We start from the raw sequence: 7,160 nt of genomic DNA on the forward strand, positions 1-7,160 counted from the left end.
TTGTCCCAGAGGCAGAAGGTGGTTCCGATGGAGAATCTTGACAGGCCCATTCCCATCCTCTGGTTTCACCCGGAAAACTGGTACATTTGGCATCTGACTCTCCATTGCATAGCGCGTAGCCACCCAGTGGTCGGTCAACTTGTGCTTCCCAGGTAGTCCCAAATTCCTTATCTCCGGGCATGAGCTGGGAGAACCTAACCTTTTGATCATATCTCCTCTTATTTCCTTGATCCTGCTCGGCAGCCACGACCCCAGCTAATTCATAAGCCTTTTTCAGCTTCCTTCTCATGTCAGACACATACTTCAGAAGAGTCTTAGGTGGTAGGTCACCCTCATTAGTCCCAAAACAAAGGTCAATGGGCAACCTTGCCTCGTGCCCAAACATCAGATAATATGGCGAGTACCCAGTAGTTTCATTTCGGGTACAGTTGTGACAGTGGACCAAATGTCCAATAGGCTGACTCCACCTGCTCTTTTTGCTGATCTCCAAGGTCTCAAGCATGTCTAGCAAGGTCCGATTAAACCTCTCGGGCTGGGGATCACCCTGCGGATGATAGGGAGTAGTCCTCGACTTCTTGACTCCAAGCATGCTCAGTAACTCATGGATGAGCCTACTCTCCAGATCCCATCCCTGATCACTATGTATCCATGTGGGGAGGCCACAGTAAATGAAATACTTCTCCTATAACACTTTGGCCACCATGGATGCCCTCTGGTCCTTGTTAGGGAAAGCCTGCGCATATCTGATGTAGTGGTCTGTGATGACTAAGACATAGAAAATAGGTGCAGGAGTAGGCCATTCGGCCCTTTGAGCCTGCACCGCCGTTCAGTATGATCATGGCTGATCATCCAACTCAGAACCCTGTACCAGCCGTCCCTCCATACCCCCGATCCCTTTAGCTACAAGGGCCGTATCTAATATATAGCCAATGAACTGGCCTCAACTGTTTCCTGTGGCAGAGAATTCCACGGATTCACACTCTCTGTGTGAAGAAGTTTTTCCTAATCTCAGTCCTAAAATGCTTCCCCTTTATCCTCAAACTGTGACCCTTCGTTCTGGACTTCCCCAACATCGGGAACAATCTTCCTGCATCTAGCCTGTCCAATCCCTTTAGGATTTTATACGTTTCAATCAGATCCCCCCTCAATCTTCTAAATTCCAACGAGTATAAGCCTAGTTCATCCAGTCTTTCATCATCTGAAAGTTCTGGCATCCCAGGAATCAATCTGGTGAACCTTCTTTGTACTCCCTCTATGGCAAGGATGTCTTTCCTCAGATTAGGGGACCAAAACTGCACACAATACTCCAGGTGTGGTCTCACCAAGGCCTTGTACAACTGCAGTAGTACCTCCCTGCTCCTGCACTCGAATCTTCTTGCTATAAATGCCAGCATACCATTCGCCTTTTTCACCGCCTGCTGTACCTGCATGCCCACTTTCAATGACTGGTGTATAATGACACCCAGGCCTCGTTGCACCTCCCCTTTTCCTAATCGGCCACCATTCAGATAATAATCTGTTTTTCTGTTTTGCCACCAAAGTGGATAACTTCACATTTATCCACATTAAATTGCATCTGCCATGAATTTTCCCACTCACCTAACCTATCCAAGTCACCCTGCATCCTCTTAGCATCCTCCTCACAGCTAACACTGCCGCCCAGCTTCGTGTCATCCGCAAACTTGGAGATGCTGCATTTAATTCCCTCATTCAAGTCATTAATATATATTGTAAACAACTGGGGTCCCAGCACTGAGCCTTGCGGTACCCCACTAGTCACTGCCTGCCATTCTGAAAAGGTCCAGTTTATTCCCACTCTTTGCTTCCTGTCTGCCAACCAATTCTCTATCCACATCAATACCTTACCCCCAATACCATGTGCTTTAAGTTTGCACACTAATCTCCTGTATGGGACCTTGTCAAAAGCCTTTTGAAAATCCAAATATACCACATCCACTGGTTCTCCCCGTCCACTCTACTAGTTACATCCTCAAAAAATTCTATGAGATTCGTCAGACATGATTTTCCTTTCACAAATCCATGCTGACTTTGTCCGATGATTTCATCGCTTCCCAAATGTGCTGTTATCACATCTTTGATAACTGACTCCAGCAGTTTCCCCACCACCGATGTTAGGCTAACCGGTCTATAATTCCCTGGTTTCTCTCTCTCTCCGTTTTTTAAAAAGTGGGGTTACATTAGCCACCCTCCAATCCTCAGGAACTAGTCCAGAATCTAAAGAGTTTTGAAAAATTATCACTAATGCATCCACTATTTCTTGGGCTACTTCCTTAAGCACTCTGGGATGCAGACCATCTGGCCCTGGGGATTTATCTGCCTTTAATCCCTTCAATTTACCTAACACCACTTCCCTACTAACATGTATTTCCCTCCGTTCCTCCATCTCACTGGACCCTCTGTCCCCTACTATTTCCGGAAGATTATTTATGTCCTCAGTGAAGACAGAACCAAAGTAGTTATTCAGTTGGTCTGCCATGTCCTTGCTCCCCATAATCAATTCACCTGTTTCTGTCTGTAGGGGACCTACATTTGTCTTAACCAATCTTTTTCTTTTCACATATCTATAAAAGCTTTTACAGTCAGTTTTTATGTTCCCTGCCAGTTTTCTCTCATAATCTTTTTTCCCCTTCCTAATTAAGCCCTTTGTCCTCCTCTGCTGAACTCTGAATTTCTCCCAGTCCTCAGGTGAGCCACTTTTTCTGGCTAATTTGTATGCTTCTTCTTTGGAATTGATACTATCCCTAATTTTCCTTGTCAGCCACGGGTGCACTACCTTCCTTGATTTATTCTTTTGCCAAACTGGGATGAACAATTGTTGTAGTTCATCCATGCGATCTTTAAATGCTTGCCATTGCATATCCACCATCAACCCTTTAATAAGTGTCATTTGCCAGTCTATCTTAGCTAATTCACATCTCATACCTTCAAAGTTACCCCTCTTTAAGTTCAGAACCTTTGTTTCTGAATTAACTAAGACATTTGCCATGTTGATGGCATCTGGCCTTATTGACAGGAAATCCATACACACCAGGTCCAGAGGCCCCGCACTCTGCAGGTGGGATAAGGGAGCTGCCTGCGTAGGCCACATCTTCCGCCGTGTGCATCGAATGCATAACTTGCAGTATTCTTCGACCTCTGGCTTCATTTGGGGCCAGTAGAACCGGTCTCTGAGCAATCCATAGGTCTTTTCAACCCCCAGATGTCCAAAATCATCATGAAGTGACTTAGAACCATAGAAACTACAGCACAGAAACAGGCCCTTTGGCCCTTCTTGGCTGTGCCGAACCATTTTCTGCCTAGTCCCACTGACCTGCACACAGACCATATCCCTCCATACACCTCCCATTCATGTATCTGTCCAATTTATTCTTAAATGTTAAAAAAGAACCTGCATTTACCACCTCGTCTGACAGCTCATTCCATACTCCCACCACTCTCTGTGTGAAGAAGCCCCCCCTAATGTTCCCTTTAAACTTTTCCCCCCTCACCCTTAACCCATGTCCTCTGGTTTTTTTCTCCCCTTGCCTTAGTGGAAAAAGCCTGCTTGCATTCACTCTATCTATACCCATCATAATTTTATATACCTCTATCAAATCTCCCCTCATTCTTCTACGCTCCAGGGAATAAAGTCCTAACCTATTCAACCTTTCTCTGTAACTGAGTTTCTCAAGTCCCGGCAACATCCTTGTAAACCTTCTCTGCACTCTTTCAACCTTATTTATATCCTTCCTGTAATTTGGTAACCAAAACTGAACACAATACTCCAGATTCGGCCTCACCAATGCCTTATACAACCTCATCATAACATTCCAGCTCTTATACTCAATACTTTGAATATTAAAGGCCGATATACCAAAAGCTCTCTTTACGACCCTATCTACCTGTGACGACACTTTTAGGGAATTTTGTATCTGTATTCCCAGATCCCTCTGTTCCACTGCACTCCTCAGTGCCTTACCATTAACCCTGTATGTTCTACCTTGGTTTGTCCTTCCAATGTGCAATACCTCACACTTGTCAGTATTAAACCCCATCTGCCATTTTTCAGCCCATTTTTCCAGCTGGTCCAAGTCCCCCTTCAGGCTCTGAAAACCTTCCTCACTGTCTACTACACCTCCAGTCTTTGTATCATCAGCAAACTTGCTGATCCAATTTACCACATTATCATCCAGATCATTGATATAGATGACAAATAACAATGGACCCAGCACTGATCCCTGTGGCACACCACTAGTCACAGGCCTCCACTCAGAGAAGCAATTCTCTACCATCACTCTCTGGCTTCTTCCATCGAGCCAATGTCTAATCCAATTTACCACCTCTCCATGTACACCTAGCGACTGAATTTTCCTAACTAACCTCCCATGTGGGACCTTGTCAAAGGCCTTACTGAAGTCCATGTAGACAATATCCACTGCCTTCCCTTCATCCACTTTCCTGGTAACCTCCTCGAAAAACTCCAACAGATTGGTCAAACATGACCTACCACGCACAAAGCCATGTTGACTCTCCCTAATAAGCCCCTGTCTATCCAAATGCTTGTAGATTTTGTCTCTTAGTACTGCCTCCAATAACTTACCTACTACTGACGTTAAACTCACCGGCCTATAATTTCCCAGATTACTTTTCGATCCTTTTTTAAACAACGGAACAACATGAGCCACTCTCCAATCCTCCGGCACTTCACCCGTAGACAGCGACATTTTAAATATTTCTGCCAGGGCCCCCACAATTTCAACACTAGTCTCCTTCAAGGTCCGAGGGAACACTCTGTCAGGTCCCGGGGATTTATCCACTTTAATTTTCCTCAAGACAGCAAGCTCCTCCTCTTCAATCTGTACAGTTTCCATGGTCTCACTACTTGATTCCCTCAATTCCATAGATTTCATGCCAGCTTCCTTAGTAAAAACAGACGCAAAAAACCTATTTAAGATCTCCCCCATTTCCTTTGGTTCCACACAAAGCCGACCACTCTGATCTTCAAGAGGACCAATTTTATCCCTTACAATCCTTTTGCTCTTAATATACTTGTAAAAGCTCTTTGGATTATCCTTCACTTTGACTGCCAAAGCAAGCTCATGTCTTCTTTTAGCCTTCCTGATTTCTTTCTTAAGTATTTTCTTGCACTTCTTATACTCTTCAAGCACCTGATTTACCCCCTGTTTCCTATACATTTCATACAACTCCCTCTTCTTCTTTATCAGAGTTGCAATATCCCTTGAGAACCAAGGTTCCTTATTCCTATTCAATTTGCCTTTAATCCTGACAGGAACATACAAACGCTGCACTCTCAAAATTTCTGCTTTGAAGGCTTCCCACCTACTAATCACATCTTTGCCAGAGAACAACCTGTCCCAATCCACGCTTTTTAGATCCTTTCTCATTTCTTCAAGTTTGGCCTTCTTCCAGTTCAGAACCTCAACCCTAGGACCAGATCTATCCTTGTCCATGATCAAATTGAAACTAATGGTGTTATGATCACTGGAACCAAAGTGCTCACCTACACAGACTTCTGTCACTTGCCCTAATTCGTTACCCAACAGGAGATCCAATATTGCATCCCCTCTAGTTGGTCCCTCTATATATTGATTTAGAAAACTTTCCTGAACACATTTTACAAACTCTAAACCATCTAGACCCCTGACAGTATGGGAGTCCCAATCAATGTATGGAAAATTAAAATCCCCTACCACCACAACTTTATGTTTCCTGCAGTTGCCTGCTATCTCTCTGCAGATTTGCTCTTCCAAGTCTTGTTGACTATTGTGTGGTCTGTAATACAGTCCCACTAATGTGGCCATACCTTTCCTGTTTCTCAGCTCCACCCATAAGGACTCAGTAGACAAGCCCTCTAATCTGTCCTGCCTGAGCACTGCTGTAATATTTTCCCTAACAAGCAATGCTACTCCCCCACCTTTCATTCCTCTGCCTCGATCACACATCTGAAACATCGGAACCCTGGAATATTAAGCTGCCAGTCCTGCCCCTCCTGTAGCCAAGTTTCACTAATTGCTACAACATCATAATTCCACGTGTCAATCCACGCCCTCAACTCATCCGCCTTCCCCGCAATACTCCTAGCATTGAAATATATACACCTCAGAAGATTTTTACCACCACTCACAACCTTTCTATCAGCGGATTTGCTTAAACTTTCAACATCATTTATTTTCACCCCAGCCACACTGTCAGCTCTGGTTCCCATCCCCCTGCAAATCTAGTTTAAAGCCTCCCCAATAGCACTAACAAACCTCCCTGAAAGGATATTGGTCCCCCTGTGGTTCAAGTGTAACCAGTCTCTCTTGTACAGGTCCCACCTGCCCCAGAAGAGGTCCCAATGATCCTGAAATCTGAAACCCTGCCCCCTACACCAGTTCCTCAGCCACTTGTTCCTCCTCCAGAGCATCCTATTGCTACCCTCACTAGCACCTAGCACAGGTAGCAATCCTGAGATTACCACCCTTGAGGTCCTGCTTTTCAACTTCCTACCAAGCTCTCTATACTCACTGTCCAGGACCTCTTCACTCTTCCTTGCTATGTCATTGGTACCGATGTGCACCACGACATCTGGCTGGTCACCCTCCCACTTCAGAATGTCATGCAATCGATCAGAGACATCCTTGACCCTGGCACCTGGGAGGCAACAAACCATCCTGGATTCTCTGTCACGACCACAGAACCTTCTATCTGCACCTCTAACTATCGAGTCCCCTATCACTACCGCTCTCCTCTTTTTCCCCCCTCCCTTCTGCACTGCAGAGCCAGACTCAGTGCCAGAGATCCGGCTACTGCAGCTAGTCCCAGGTAAGTCATCCCCCCCAACAGTATCCAATGCAGTATACTTGTTGTTGAGGGGAATGGCCACAGGGAAACCCTGCTCTGCCTGCCCTTTCCTCTTCCCTCGCCTGACAGTGACCCAATTTCCTCTCCTCTGCTCCTTTGGCGTAACTACCTCCCTGTAGCTACAATCTATAATCTCCTCATTCTCCTGAATGATCCGCAGGTCATCCAGCTCCTGTTCCAGTTCCCTAACGCGGTTTGTCAGGAGCTGCAGCTGGATGCACCTCTTGTAGGTGTCGTTGTCAGGGACACCGGAGGGCTCCCTGACTTCCCACATCCTGCAAGAGGAGCATTCCAAC

This window comes from Mobula birostris, chromosome 5 (genome assembly GCF_030028105.1).
Source record: "Mobula birostris isolate sMobBir1 chromosome 5, sMobBir1.hap1, whole genome shotgun sequence".
In the NCBI taxonomy this organism is placed as follows: domain Eukaryota; kingdom Metazoa; phylum Chordata; class Chondrichthyes; order Myliobatiformes; family Myliobatidae; genus Mobula; species Mobula birostris.